Here is a 17216-nt window from a genome sequence, read left to right on the forward strand (position 1 = left end):
TCTCACTTCAAAGGGGACTCAAGCGTATCATAGAAGACATATACGGCAACTTTCAATGCCAATTATAACAATGACAAGACAGACAACACATAGAGGTATATATAGGCTTTTCCATCTTTCGGCATCTTTGGAGGCTGTGCTTGGTTCCGGCCACCAGGGGGTGCTGTTGCTCCATCTTCCTTCCAAAGAGCTTTCTTTGTTTGTAAACTTCCTCCTTTTTCTGATTGAAACGCCGAGCCTAAATACCTCCCCGTTTTACATTTGTTTTCGAACTTCTAGGTAGGCAGAAGCTGGGCTAAAGGTCGGGAGCTCACCCCGACCAGGTATTCGAACTCTCAACCTTCTGGTTGGCAAGATTTATCACAGCTTGGTGATTAACCTGCTGTGCTAAAGTCCAGAGGATGATTCCAACTTCAGTGACAGACCTTGAGATTCAGAGGCAATTACTGTTACTGTAGTAACCAGCTGCAATAAATCACTACTGACCGAGAGGTCATGAGTTCGAAGCCCGGGTCAGGTTAAGCCCCCGACCATTAAATAGCCCGGCTTGCTGTTGACCGATGCAGCCCCGAAAGACAGTTGCATCTGTCAAGTAGGGAAATTTAGGTACGCTTTATGCGGGAGGCTAATTTAACTAATTTACAACATCATAAAACTGCCAGCAAAACACGAGGAAAGGAATGAGGAAGTACAGCCACTAGTGGACAGTGAAGCAACAGCTCCCCCTGTGGCCACAATTGTGAAGCTGGAAAAAAATGTTAAATGCCTCTGTGTCTGTCTATACTGTATGTTGTTTGTCTGTTGGCACTGAATGTTTGCCATGTATGTGTTCATTGTAATCCGCCCTGAGTCCCCTTCGGGGTGAGAAAGAAGGGCGGAATATAAATACTGTAAATAAACAAACAAACAAATAAATAACATTCCATGAGAATGAATCCCAGGAAAGCCCAGAATCCCATCTGACTCTTAAGTCATCGCTGAACCCATCATCCCCTGCCTGCTGTGTCTGCTAATGGGTTACGACACTTTCTTCCTTCTCTCCCATCATCCCTTCTTTCTTCCCTTTATCTTCCCATCTTTTTCTTTCTTTCTCTTTCCCTTCCTCGTATCTTCCCCTTTTTTCTTCCTTCCTTCTCACTTTCATTTCTTTTCTTGCGTTCTTTCCTTCTTCCCTCTCCCTCAGACACATGTCATCTTACTTACTTACTTACTTATTTAGGCGATCCCTCGTAGGCCGAGGATGATGGTCCTCCGATTCGGGAGTCTTGGTTATGGGTCCGTAGGTGGCTGAAGAGACCTATTCTTGAAACTCGCACTGAGTCACGCAGGAGAGAGGGAGATGGATTCTTTCATTCTCCTCCCATAGCCACCTGCTATGTATATATTTATCGTGTCAGAAGCGAATGGAGAATACTTACTTACTTACGCGATCCCTCGTAGTTCGAGGATGATGGTCTTCCAATTGTGGTGTCTTCAGGGTGGGTTCTTAGGTGACCAAAAAGACCTATTCTTGACCCGCATGTTCTCCCTTCCGCAGTGAGGACATCGGTTTCCAGACTGAAGGAGGTCCTGGTCAGAGTTGGCTTGACTTGCCTTCCTCTTGGCACGTTTCTCCCTTAAACACCCTAAATGTGTGCCTCTTCGAACTCCGCAGCACTGCTGGTCACATCTGACCTCCAATTAGAGCGCTCAAGGGCCAGGGCTTCCCAGTTCTCAGTGTCTATGCCACAGTTTTTAAGGTTGGCTTTAAGCACATCTTTCAATCTCTTTTCCTGCCCACCAACATTACGTTTCCCGTTCTTGAGTTTGGAGTAGAGGAGCTGCTTTGGGAGACGGTGATCTTTGGGTATTCGGACAACGTGTCCTTCAGTCCAGTGGAGTTGATGGCGTAGGAGCATCGCTTCAATGCTGGTGGCCTTTGCTTCCTCAAGCACGCTGACAATTGTCCGCCTGTCTTCCCAAGAGATTTGCAGGATTTTCCTGAGGCAACGCTGATGGAAACGCTCCAGGAGTTGAGTGTGACGTCTGTACACCGTCCACGTTTCGCAGGCATAGAGCAGGGTTGTGAGGGGAATGGCTTTATAAACAAGCACCTTGGTCTCTCTACGGATGTCCCGGTCATCAAACACTCTCTGCTTCATACGGAAAAATGCTGCACTCGCAGAGCTCAGGCAGTGTTGTATTTCAGTGTCGTCTGTACACCGTCCACGTTTCGCAGGCATAGAGCAGGGTTGGGAGGGGAATGGCTTTATAAACAAGCACCTTGGTCTCTCTACGGATGTCCCGGTCATCAAACACTCTCTGCTTCATACGGGAAAATGCTGCACTCGCAGAGCTCAGGCGGTGTTGTATTTCAGTGTCGTCTGTACACCGTCCACGTTTCGCAGGCGTAGAGCAGGGTTGGGAGGGGAATGGCTTTATAAACAAGCACCTTGGTCTCTCTACGGATGTCCCGGTCATCAAACACTCTCTGCTTCATACGGAAAAATGCTGCACTCGCAGAGCTCAGGCAGTGTTGTATTTCAGTGTCGTCTGTACACCGTCCACGTTTCGCAGGCGTAGAGCAGGGTTGGGAGGACAATGGCTTTATAAACAAGCACCTTGGTCTCTCTACGGATGTCCCGGTCATCAAACACTCTCTGCTTCATACGGGAAAATGCTGCACTCGCAGAGCTCAGGCGGTGTTGTATTTCAGTGTCGTCTGTACACCGTCCACGTTTCGCAGGCATAGAGCAGGGTTGGGAGGGGAATGGCTTTATAAACAAGCACCTTGGTCTCTCTACGGATGTCCCGGTCATCAAACACTCTCTGCTTCATACGGAAAAATGCTGCACTCGCAGAGCTCAGGCAGTGTTGTATTTCAGTGTCGTCTGTACACCGTCCACGTTTCGCAGGCGTAGAGCAGGGTTGGGAGGACAATGGCTTTATAAACAAGCACCTTGGTCTCTCTACGGATGTCCCGATCATCAAACACTCTCTGCTTCATACGGGAAAATGCTGCACTCGCAGAGCTCAGGCGGTGTTGTATTTCAGTGTCGTCTGTACACCGTCCACGTTTCGCAGGCGTAGAGCAGGGTTGGGAGGGGAATGGCTTTATAAACAAGCACCTTGGTCTCTCTACGGATGTCCCGGTCATCAAACACTCTCTGCTTCATACGGAAAAATGCTGCACTCGCAGAGCTCAGGCGGTGTTGTATTTCAGTGTCGTCTGTACACCGTCCACGTTTCGCAGGCATAGAGCAGGGTTGGGAGGGGAATGGCTTTATAAACAAGCACCTTGGTCTCTCTACGGATGTCCCGATCATCAAACACTCTCTGCTTCATACGGAAAAATGCTGCACTCGCAGAGCTCAGGCAGTGTTGTATTTCAGTGTCGTCTGAAATCTGAAAATCCTGCAAATCTCTTGGGAAGACAGGCGGACAATTGTCAGCGTGCTTGAGGAAGCAAAGGCCACCAGCATTGAAGCGATGCTCCTATGCCATCAACTCCACTGGACTGAAGGACACGTTGTCCGAATACCCAAAGATCACCATCTCCCAAAGCAGTTGCTCTACTCCAAACTCAAGAATGGGAAACGTAATGTTGGTGGGCAGGAAAAGAGATTGAAAGATGGGCTCAAAGCCAACCTTAAAAACTGTGGCAGAGACACTGAGAACTGGGAAGCCCTGGCCCTTGAGCGCTCTAATTGGAGGTCAGCTGTGACCAGCAGTGCTGCGGAGTTCAAAGAGGCACGAATGGAGGGCTTAAGGGAGAAACGTGCCAAGAGGAAGGCCCATCAAGCCAACCCTGACCGGGACCGCCTTGTGTCTGGAAACCAATGTCCTCACTGCGGAAGGGAGAACATGCAGATCAAGAACAGGTCTCTTCAGCCATCTACAGATCCATCCCCAAGATAGTAAAGATGGAGGACCATCATCCTCGAACTACGAGGGTTCAGTGATGACTTAAGAGTCAGATGGGATTGTGGGCTTTCCTGGGATTCATTCTCATGGAATGTAATTTATTTATTTATTTATTTATTTGCAGTATTTATATTCCGCCCTTCTTTCTCACCCCGAAGGGGACTCAGGGCGGATTACAATGAACACATATATGGCAAACATTCAATGCCAACAGACAAACAACATACAGTATAGACAGACACAGAGGCATTTAACATTTTTTTTCCAGCTTCACAATTCCGGCCACAGGGGGAGCTGTTGCTTCACCGTCCACTAGTGGCTGTACTTCCTCATTCCTTTCCTCGTGTTTTGCTGGCAGTTTTATGTTGTTGTAAATTAGTTAAATTAGCCTCCCGCATAAAGCGTACCTAAACTTCCCTACTTGACAGATGCAATTGTCTTTCGGGGCTGCATAGGTCAACAGCAAGCTGGGCTATTTAATGGTCGGGGGCTTAACCCGACCCGGGCTTCGAACTCATGTAGTGATTTATTGCAGCTGGTTACTACAGTAACAGTAATTGCCTCTGAACCTCAAGGCCTGTCACGGAAGTTGGAATCATTCTCTGGACTTTAGCAAAGCAGGTTAATCACCAAGCTGCGATAAATCAGTGATGACTTAAGAGTCAGATGGGATTGTGGGCTTTCCTGGGATTCGTTCTCGTGGAATGTAATTTATTTATTTTTTTATTTATTTACAGTATTTATATTCCGCCCTTCTTTCTCACCCCGAAGGGGACTCAATGAACGGCGGATTACAATGAACACATATATGGCAAACATTCAATGCCAACAGACAAACAACATACAGTATAGACAGACACAGAGGCATTTAACATTTTAACTGCGGGAGAATATGCGGGTCAAGATTCGGTCTCTTCAGTCACCTAAGAACACACGCCCAAGATACCAAGGATGGAAGACTATCGTCCTCGAACGACGAGGGATCGCCTAAGGAAGTAAAGTAAGTAAGTGTTTAATGTGTTGTCGAAGGCTTTCATGGCCGGGATCACAGGGTTGTTGTATGATATATATTAACCTCTTTGCTTAGTTTTCTCCATACCTCACAACCTCTGAGGATGCCTGCCATAGATGTGGGCGAAACGTCAGGAGAGAATGCTTCTGGAACATGGCCACAGGGCCCGAAAGACATACAACAACCCTTCCTTTATTAGTTTTCCAACAGACCTCACAACCTCTGAGGATGCCTGCCATAGATGTGGGCGAAACGTCAGGAGAGAATGCTTCTGGAACATGGCCACACGGCCCGAAAGACATACAACAACCCTTCCTTTATCAGTTTTCCAACAGACCTCACAACTTCTGAGGATGCCTGCCATAGATGTGGGCGAAACGTCAGGAGAGAATGCTTCTGGAACATGGCCACACAGCCCGAAAGACATACAACAACCCTTCCTTTATCAGTTTTCCAACAGACCTCACAACTTCTGAGGATGCCTGCCATAGATGTGGGCGAAACGTCAGGAGAGAATGCTTCTGGAACATGGCCACACAGCCCGAAAGACATACAACAACCCTTCCTTTATCAGTTTTCCAACAGACCTCACAACCTCTGAGGATGCCTGCCATAGATGTGGGCGAAACGTCAGGAGAGAATGCTTCTGGAACATGGCCACACGGCCCGAAAGACATACAACAACCCTTCCTTTATCAGTTTTCCAACAGACCTCACAACTTCTGAGGATGCCTGCCATAGATGTGGGCGAAACGTCAGGAGAGAATGCTTCTGGAACATGGCCACACAGCCCGAAAGACATACAACAACCCTTCCTTTATCAGTTTTCCAACAGACCTCACAACTTCTGAGGATGCCTGCCATAGATGTGGGCGAAACGTCAGGAGAGAATGCTTCTGGAACATGGCCACACAGCCCGAAAGACATACAACAACCCTTCCTTTATTAGTTTTCCAACAGACCACACAACCTCTGAGGGTGCCTGCCATAGATGTGGGCGAAACGTCAGGAGAGAATGCTTCTGCAACATGGCCACACAGCCCGAAAGACATACAACAACCCTTCCTTTATCAGTTTTCCAACAGACCTCACAACCTCTGAGGGTGCCTGCCATAGATGTGGGAGAAACGTCAGGAGAGAATGCTTCTGGAACACGGCCACACGGCCCGAAAGACATACAACAACCCTTCCTTTATTAGTTTTCCAACAGACCTCACAACCTCTGAGGGTGCCTGCCATAGATGTGGGAGAAACGTCAGGAGAGAATGCTTCTGGAACACGGCCACACGGCCCGAAAGACATACAACAACCCTTCCTTTATTAGTTTTCCAACAGACCTCACAACCTCTGAGGGTGCCTGCCATAGATGTGGGCGAAACGTCAGGAGAGAATGCTTCTGGAACATGGCCACACGGCCCGAAAGACATACAACAACCCTTCCTTTATCAGTTTTCCAACAGACCTCACAACCTCTGAGGATGCCTGCCGTAGATGTGGGCGAAACGTCAGGAGAGAATGCTTCTGGAACATGGCCACACGGCCCGAAAGACATACAACAACCCTTCCTTTATCAGTTTTCCAACAGACCACACAACCTCTGAGGATGCCTGCCATAGATGTGGGCGAAACGTCAGGAGAGAATGCTTCTGGAACATGGCCACACAGCCCGAAAGACATACAACAACCCTTCCTTTATTAGTTTTCCAACAGACCTCACAACTTCTGAGGATGCCTGCCATTGATGTGGGCGAAACGTCAGGAGAGAATGCTTCTGGAACATGGCCACACGGCCCGAAAGACATACAACAACCCTTCCTTTATTAGTTTTCCAACAGACCACACAACCTCTGAGGATGCCTGCCATAGATGTGGGCGAAACGTCAGGAGAGAATGCTTCTGGAACACGGCCACACGGCCCGAAAGACATACAACAACCCTTCCTTTATCAGTTTTCCAACAGACCTCACAACTTCTGAGGATGCCTGCCATAGATGTGGGCGAAACGTCAGGAGAGAATGCTTCTGGAACACGGCCACACGGCCCGAAAGACATACAACAACCCTTCCTTTATTAGTTTTCCAACAGACCTCACAACCTCTGAGGATGCCTGCCGTAGATGTGGGCGAAACGTCAGGAGAGAATGCTTCTGGAACATGGCCACACGGCCCGAAAGACATACAACAACCCTTCCTTTATCAGTTTTCCAACAGACCACACAACCTCTGAGGGTGCCTGCCGTAGATGTGGGCGAAACGTCAGGAGAGAATGCTTCTGGAACATGGCCACACGGCCCGAAAGACATACAACAACCCTTCCTTTATCAGTTTTCCAACAGACCTCACAACTTCTGAGGGTGCCTGCCATAGATGTGGGCGAAACGTCAGGAGAGAATGCTTCTGGAACACGGCCACACGGCCCGAAAGACATACAACAACCCTTCCTTTATCAGTTTTCCAACAGACCACACAACCTCTGAGGGTGCCTGCCATAGATGTGGGAGAAACGTCAGGAGAGAATGCTTCTGGAACATGGCCACACGGCCCGAAAGACATACAACAACCCTTCCTTTATCAGTTTTCCAACAGACCTCACAACTACTGAGGGTGCCTGCCATAGATGTGGGCGAAACGTCAGGAGAGAATGCTTCTGGAACACGGCCACACGGCCCGAAAGACATACAACAACCCTTCCTTTATCAGTTTTCCAACAGACCTCACAACTTCTGAGGGTGCCTGCCATAGATGTGGGCGAAACGTCAGGAGAGAATGCTTCTGGAACACGGCCACACGGCCCGAAAGACATACAACAACCCTTCCTTTATCAGTTTTCCAACAGACCACACAACCTCTGAGGGTGCCTGCCGTAGATGTGGGCGAAACGTCAGGAGAGAATGCTTCTGGAACATGGCCACACGGCCCGAAAGACATACAACAACCCTTCCTTTATTAGTTTTCCAACAGACCTCACAACCTCTGAGGGTGCCTGCCATAGATGTGGGAGAAACGTCAGGAGAGAATGCTTCTGGAACACGGCCACACGGCCCGAAAGACATACAACAACCCTTCCTTTATCAGTTTTCCAACAGACCACACAACCTCTGAGGGTGCCTGCCGTAGATGTGGGCGAAACGTCAGGAGAGAATGCTTCTGGAACATGGCCACACGGCCCGAAAGACATACAACAACCCTTCCTTTATTAGTTTTCCAACAGACCTCACAACCTCTGAGGATGCCTGCCATAGATGTGGGAGAAACGTCAGGAGAGAATGCTTCTGGAACACGGCCACACGGCCCGAAAGACATACAACAACCCTTCCTTTATTAGTTTTCCAACAGACCTCACAACCTCTGAGGGTGCCTGCCATAGATGTGGGAGAAACGTCAGGAGAGAATGCTTCTGGAACACGGCCACACGGCCCGAAAGACATACAACAACCCTTCCTTTATTAGTTTTCCAACAGACCTCACAACCTCTGAGGGTGCCTGCCATAGATGTGGGAGAAACGTCAGGAGAGAATGCTTCTGGAACACGGCCACACGGCCCGAAAGACATACAACAACCCTTCCTTTATTAGTTTTCCAACAGACCTCACAACCTCTGAGGATGCCTGCCATAGATGTGGGAGAAACGTCAGGAGAGAATGCTTCTGGAACATGGCCACACGGCCCGAAAGACATACAACAACCCTTCCTTTATCAGTTTTCCAACAGACCTCAGAACTTCTGAGGATGCCTGCCGTAGATGTGGGCGAAACGTCAGGAGAGAATGCTTCTGGAACACGGCCACACGGCCCGAAAGACATACAACAACCCTTCCTTTATTAGTTTTCCAACAGACCTCACAACTTCTGAGGGTGCCTGCCATAGATGTGGGCGAAACGTCAGGAGAGAATGCTTCTGGAACATGGCCACAGGGCCCGAAAGACATACAACAACCCTTCCTTTATTAGTTTTCCAACAGACCTCACAACTTCTGAGGATGCCTGCCGTAGATGTGGGCGAAACGTCAGGAGAGAATGCTTCTGGAACATGGCCACACAGCCCGAAAGACATACAACAACCCTTCCTTTATTAGTTTTCCAACAGACCTCACAACCTCTGAGGATGCCTGCCATAGATGTGGGAGAAACGTCAGGAGAGAATGCTTCTGGAACATGGCCACACAGCCCGAAAGACATACAACAACCCTTCCTTTATCAGTTTTCCAACAGACCTCAGAACTTCTGAGGGTGCCTGCCATAGATGTGGGAGAAACGTCAGGAGAGAATGCTTCTGGAACATGGCCACACAGCCCGAAAGACATACAACAACCCTTCCTTTATTAGTTTTCCAACAGACCTCACAACCTCTGAGGATGCCTGCCATAGATGTGGGAGAAACGTCAGGAGAGAATGCTTCTGGAACATGGCCACACAGCCCGAAAGACATACAACAACCCTTCCTTTATCAGTTTTCCAACAGACCTCAGAACTTCTGAGGGTGCCTGCCATAGATGTGGGAGAAACGTCAGGAGAGAATGCTTCTGGAACATGGCCACACAGCCCGAAAGACATACAACAACCCTTCCTTTATCAGTTTTCCAACAGACCTCAGAACTTCTGAGGGTGCCTGCCATAGATGTGGGAGAAACGTCAGGAGAGAATGCTTCTGGAACATGGCCACACGGCCCGAAAGACATACAACAACCCTTCCTTTATCAGTTTTCCAACAGACCTCAGAACTTCTGAGGATGCCTGCCATAGATGTGGGAGAAACGTCAGGAGAGAATGCTTCTGGAACATGGCCACACAGCCCGAAAGACATACAACAACCCTTCCTTTATCAGTTTTCCAACAGACCTCACAACTCTTGAGGATGCCTGCCATAGATGTGGGCGAAACGTCAGGAGAGAATGCTTCTGGAACATGGCCACACGGCCCGAAAGACATACAACAACCCTTCCTTTATCAGTTTTCCAACAGACCTCACAACTTCTGAGGATGCCTGCCATAGATGTGGGCGAAACGTCAGGAGAGAATGCTTCTGGAACATGGCCACACGGCCCGAAAGACATACAACAACCCTTCCTTTATCAGTTTTCCAACAGACCTCAGAACTTCTGAGGATGCCTGCCATAGATGTGGGAGAAACGTCAGGAGAGAATGCTTCTGGAACATGGCCACACAGCCCGAAAGACATACAACAACCCTTCCTTTTTAGTTTTCCAACAGACCTCACAACCTCTGAGGGTGCCTGCCATAGATGTGGGCGAAACGTCAGGAGAGAATGCTTCTGGAACATGGCCACACAGCCCGAAAGACATACAACAACCCTTCCTTTATCAGTTTTCCAACAGACCTCAGAACTTCTGAGGGTGCCTGCCATAGATGTGGGAGAAACGTCAGGAGAGAATGCTTCTGGAACATGGCCACACGGCCCGAAAGACATACAACAACCCTTCCTTTATCAGTTTTCCAACAGACCTCAGAACTTCTGAGGATGCCTGCCATAGATGTGGGAGAAACGTCAGGAGAGAATGCTTCTGGAACATGGCCACACGGCCCGAAAGACATACAACAACCCTTCCTTTATCAGTTTTCCAACAGACCTCACAACCTCTGAGGGTGCCTGCCATAGATGTGGGCGAAACGTCAGGAGAGAATGCTTCTGGAACATGGCCACACGGCCCGAAAGACATACAACAACCCTTCCTTTATCAGTTTTCCAACAGACCTCAGAACTTCTGAGGATGCCTGCCATAGATGTGGGAGAAACGTCAGGAGAGAATGCTTCTGGAACATGGCCACACAGCCCGAAAGACATACAACAACCCTTCCTTTATCAGTTTTCCAACAGACCTCACAACCTCTGAGGGTGCCTGCCATAGATGTGGGCGAAACGTCAGGAGAGAATGCTTCTGGAACATGGCCACACGGCCCGAAAGACATACAACAACCCTTCCTTTATCAGTTTTCCAACAGACCTCAGAACTTCTGAGGGTGCCTGCCATAGATGTGGGAGAAACGTCAGGAGAGAATGCTTCTGGAACATGGCCACACGGCCCGAAAGACATACAACAACCCTTCCTTTATCAGTTTTCCAACAGACCTCAGAACTTCTGAGGATGCCTGCCATAGATGTGGGCGAAACGTCAGGAGAGAATGCTTCTGGAACATGGCCACACAGCCCGAAAGACATACAACAACCCTTCCTTTATCAGTTTTCCAACAGACCTCAGAACTTCTGAGGGTGCCTGCCATAGATGTGGGAGAAACGTCAGGAGAGAATGCTTCTGGAACATGGCCACACGGCCCGAAAGACATACAACAACCCTTCCTTTATTAGTTTTCCAACAGACCTCAGAACTTCTGAGGATGCCTGCCATAGATGTGGGAGAAACGTCAGGAGAGAATGCTTCTGGAACATGGCCACACGGCCCGAAAGACATACAACAACCCTTCCTTTATCAGTTTTCCAACAGACCTCAGAACTTCTGAGGGTGCCTGCCATAGATGTGGGAGAAACGTCAGGAGAGAATGCTTCTGGAACATGGCCACACGGCCCGAAAGACATACAACAACCCTTCCTTTATCAGTTTTCCAACAGACCTCAGAACTTCTGAGGATGCCTGCCATAGATGTGGGAGAAACGTCAGGAGAGAATGCTTCTGGAACATGGCCACACAGCCCGAAAGACATACAACAACCCTTCCTTTATCAGTTTTCCAACAGACCTCACAACTCTTGAGGATGCCTGCCATAGATGTGGGAGAAACGTCAGGAGAGAATGCTTCTGGAACATGGCCACACGGCCCGAAAGACATACAACAACCCTTCCTTTATCAGTTTTCCAACAGACCTCACAACTCTTGAGGATGCCTGCCATAGATGTGGGCGAAACGTCAGGAGAGAATGCTTCTGGAACATGGCCACACGGCCCGAAAGACATACAACAACCCTTCCTTTATCAGTTTTCCAACAGACCTCACAACTTCTGAGGATGCCTGCCATAGATGTGGGCGAAACGTCAGGAGAGAATGCTTCTGGAACATGGCCACACGGCCCGAAAGACATACAACAACCCTTCCTTTATCAGTTTTCCAACAGACCTCACAACTTCTGAGGATGCCTGCCATAGATGTGGGCGAAACGTCAGGAGAGAATGCTTCTGGAACATGGCCACACGGCCCGAAAGACATACAACAACCCTTCCTTTATCAGTTTTCCAACAGACCTCACAACCTCTGAGGATGCCTGCCATAGATGTGGGCGAAACGTCAGGAGAGAATGCTTCTGGAACATGGCCACACGGCCCGAAAGACATACAACAACCCTTCCTTTATTAGTTTTCCAACAGACCTCACAACTCTTGAGGATGCCTGCCATAGATGTGGGCGAAACGTCAGGAGAGAATGCTTCTGGAACATGGCCACACGGCCCGAAAGACATACAACAACCCTTCCTTTATCAGTTTTCCAACAGACCTCACAACCTCTGAGGATGCCTGCCGTAGATGTGGGCGAAACGTCAGGAGAGAATGCTTCTGGAACATGGCCACACGGCCCGAAAGACATACAACAACCCTTCCTTTATTAGTTTTCCAACAGACCTCACAACTCTTGAGGATGCCTGCCATAGATGTGGGCGAAACGTCAGGAGAGAATGCTTCTGGAACATGGCCACACGGCCCGAAAGACATACAACAACCCTTCCTTTATCAGTTTTCCAACAGACCTCACAACCTCTGAGGATGCCTGCCGTAGATGTGGGCGAAACGTCAGGAGAGAATGCTTCTGGAACATGGCCACACGGCCCGAAAGACATACAACAACCCTTCCTTTATCAGTTTTCCAACAGACCTCACAACCTCTGAGGATGCCTGCCGTAGATGTGGGCGAAACGTCAGGAGAGAATGCTTCTGGAACATGGCCACACGGCCCGAAAGACATACAACAACCCTTCCTTTATCAGTTTTCCAACAGACCTCACAACCTCTGAGGATGCCTGCCGTAGATGTGGGCGAAACGTCAGGAGAGAATGCTTCTGGAACATGGCCACACGGCCCGAAAGACATACAACAACCCTTCCTTTATTAGTTTTCCAACAGACCTCACAACTCTTGAGGATGCCTGCCATAGATGTGGGCGAAACGTCAGGAGAGAATGCTTCTGGAACATGGCCACACGGCCCGAAAGACATACAACAACCCTTCCTTTATCAGTTTTCCAACAGACCTCACAACCTCTGAGGATGCCTGCCGTAGATGTGGGCGAAACGTCAGGAGAGAATGCTTCTGGAACATGGCCACACGGCCCGAAAGACATACAACAACCCTTCCTTTATCAGTTTTCCAACAGACCTCACAACCTCTGAGGATGCCTGCCGTAGATGTGGGCGAAACGTCAGGAGAGAATGCTTCTGGAACATGGCCACACGGCCCGAAAGACATACAACAACCCTTCCTTTATCAGTTTTCCAACAGACCTCACAACTTCTGAGGATGCCTGCCATAGATGTGGGCGAAACGTCAGGAGAGAATGCTTCTGGAACATGGCCACACAGCCCGAAAGACATACAACAACCCTTCCTTTATTAGTTTTCCAACAGACCTCAGAACTTCTGAGGGTGCCTGCCATAGATGTGGGAGAAACGTCAGGAGAGAATGCTTCTGGAACATGGCCACACAGCCCGAAAGACATACAACAACCCTTCCTTTATCAGTTTTCCAACAGACCTCAGAACTCTTGAGGATGCCTGCCATAGATGTGGGCGAAACGTCAGGAGAGAATGCTTCTGGAACATGGCCACACAGCCCGAAAGACATACAACAACCCTTCCTTTATTAGTTTTCCAACAGACCTCAGAACTTCTGAGGGTGCCTGCCATAGATGTGGGAGAAACGTCAGGAGAGAATGCTTCTGGAACATGGCCACACGGCCCGAAAGACATACAACAACCCTTCCTTTATCAGTTTTCCAACAGACCTCACAACTCTTGAGGATGCCTGCCATAGATGTGGGCGAAACGTCAGGAGAGAATGCTTCTGGAACATGGCCACACAGCCCGAAAGACATACAACAACCCTTCCTTTATTAGTTTTCCAACAGACCTCACAACTCTTGAGGATGCCTGCCATAGATGTGGGAGAAACGTCAGGAGAGAATGCTTCTGGAACATGGCCACACAGCCCGAAAGACATACAACAACCCTTCCTTTATTAGTTTTCCAACAGACCTCACAACTCTTGAGGATGCCTGCCATAGATGTGGGCGAAACGTCAGGAGAGAATGCTTCTGGAACATGGCCACACAGCCCGAAAGACATACAACAACCCTTCCTTTATCAGTTTTCCAACAGACCTCACAACTCTTGAGGATGCCTGCCATAGATGTGGGAGAAACGTCAGGAGAGAATGCTTCTGGAACATGGCCACACAGCCCGAAAGACATACAACAACCCTTCCTTTATTAGTTTTCCAACAGACCTCACAACTCTTGAGGATGCCTGCCATAGATGTGGGCGAAACGTCAGGAGAGAATGCTTCTGGAACATGGCCACACAGCCCGAAAGACATACAACAACCCTTCCTTTATCAGTTTTCCAACAGACCTCACAACTCTTGAGGATGCCTGCCATAGATGTGGGAGAAACGTCAGGAGAGAATGCTTCTGGAACATGGCCACACAGCCCGAAAGACATACAACAACCCTTCCTTTATCAGTTTTCCAACAGACCTCAGAACTTCTGAGGGTGCCTGCCATAGATGTGGGAGAAACGTCAGGAGAGAATGCTTCTGGAACATGGCCACACGGCCCGAAAGACATACAACAACCCTTCCTTTATTAGTTTTCCAACAGACCTCAGAACTTCTGAGGGTGCCTGCCATAGATGTGGGAGAAACGTCAGGAGAGAATGCTTCTGGAACACGGCCACACGGCCCGAAAGACATACAACAACCCTTCCTTTATCAGTTTTCCAACAGACCTCACAACTCTTGAGGATGCCTGCCATAGATGTGGGCGAAACGTCAGGAGAGAATGCTTCTGGAACATGGCCACACGGCCCGAAAGACATACAACAACCCTTCCTTTATCAGTTTTCCAACAGACCTCACAACTCTTGAGGATGCCTGCCATAGATGTGGGCGAAACGTCAGGAGAGAATGCTTCTGGAACACGGCCACACGGCCCGAAAGACATACAACAACCCTTCCTTTATCAGTTTTCCAACAGACCTCAGAACTTCTGAGGGTGCCTGCCATAGATGTGGGCGAAACGTCAGGAGAGAATGCTTCTGGAACACGGCCACACGGCCCGAAAGACATACAACAACCCTTCCTTTATCAGTTTTCCAACAGACCTCACAACTTCTGAGGATGCCTGCCATAGATGTGGGCGAAACGTCAGGAGAGAATGCTTCTGGAACATGGCCACACAGCCCGAAAGACATACAACAACCCTTCCTTTATTAGTTTTCCAACAGACCTCAGAACTTCTGAGGGTGCCTGCCATAGATGTGGGAGAAACGTCAGGAGAGAATGCTTCTGGAACATGGCCACACAGCCCGAAAGACATACAACAACCCTTCCTTTATCAGTTTTCCAACAGACCTCACAACTTCTGAGGATGCCTGCCATAGATGTGGGCGAAACGTCAGGAGAGAATGCTTCTGGAACATGGCCACACAGCCCGAAAGACATACAACAACCCTTCCTTTATCAGTTTTCCAACAGACCTCACAACTTCTGAGGATGCCTGCCATAGATGTGGGCGAAACGTCAGGAGAGAATGCTTCTGGAACATGGCCACACAGCCCGAAAGACATACAACAACCCTTCCTTTATCAGTTTTCCAACAGACCTCACAACTTCTGAGGATGCCTGCCATAGATGTGGGCGAAACGTCAGGAGAGAATGCTTCTGGAACATGGCCACACAGCCCGAAAGACATACAACAACCCTTCCTTTATCAGTTTTCCAACAGACCTCAGAACTTCTGAGGGTGCCTGCCATAGATGTGGGAGAAACGTCAGGAGAGAATGCTTCTGGAACATGGCCACACAGCCCGAAAGACATACAACAACCCTTCCTTTATCAGTTTTCCAACAGACCTCACAACTTCTGAGGATGCCTGCCATAGATGTGGGCGAAACGTCAGGAGAGAATGCTTCTGGAACATGGCCACACAGCCCGAAAGACATACAACAACCCTTCCTTTATCAGTTTTCCAACAGACCTCACAACTTCTGAGGATGCCTGCCATAGATGTGGGCGAAACGTCAGGAGAGAATGCTTCTGGAACATGGCCACACAGCCCGAAAGACATACAACAACCCTTCCTTTATCAGTTTTCCAACAGACCTCACAACTTCTGAGGGTGCCTGCCATAGATGTGGGAGAAACGTCAGGAGAGAATGCTTCTGGAACATGGCCACACAGCCCGAAAGACATACAACAACCCTTCCTTTATCAGTTTTCCAACAGACCTCACAACTTCTGAGGATGCCTGCCATAGATGTGGGCGAAACGTCAGGAGAGAATGCTTCTGGAACATGGCCACACAGCCCGAAAGACATACAACAACCCTTCCTTTATCAGTTTTCCAACAGACCTCAGAACTTCTGAGGGTGCCTGCCATAGATGTGGGAGAAACGTCAGGAGAGAATGCTTCTGGAACATGGCCACACAGCCCGAAAGACATACAACAACCCTTCCTTTATCAGTTTTCCAACAGACCTCAGAACTTCTGAGGGTGCCTGCCATAGATGTGGGAGAAACGTCAGGAGAGAATGCTTCTGGAACATGGCCACACGGCCCGAAAGACATACAACAACCCTTCCTTTATCAGTTTTCCAACAGACCTCAGAACTTCTGAGGATGCCTGCCATAGATGTGGGAGAAACGTCAGGAGAGAATGCTTCTGGAACATGGCCACACAGCCCGAAAGACATACAACAACCCTTCCTTTATCAGTTTTCCAACAGACCTCACAACTCTTGAGGATGCCTGCCATAGATGTGGGAGAAACGTCAGGAGAGAATGCTTCTGGAACATGGCCACACGGCCCGAAAGACATACAACAACCCTTCCTTTATCAGTTTTCCAACAGACCTCACAACTCTTGAGGATGCCTGCCATAGATGTGGGAGAAACGTCAGGAGAGAATGCTTCTGGAACACGGCCACATGGCCCGAAAGACATACAACAACCCTTCCTTTATCAGTTTTCCAACAGACCACACAACCTCTGAGGGTGCCTGCCATAGATGTGGGCGAAACGTCAGGAGAGAATGCTTCTGGAACATGGCCACACGGCCCGAAAGACAT

This window comes from Anolis carolinensis, chromosome 5 (genome assembly GCF_035594765.1).
Source record: "Anolis carolinensis isolate JA03-04 chromosome 5, rAnoCar3.1.pri, whole genome shotgun sequence".
NCBI lineage: Eukaryota > Metazoa > Chordata > Lepidosauria > Squamata > Dactyloidae > Anolis > Anolis carolinensis.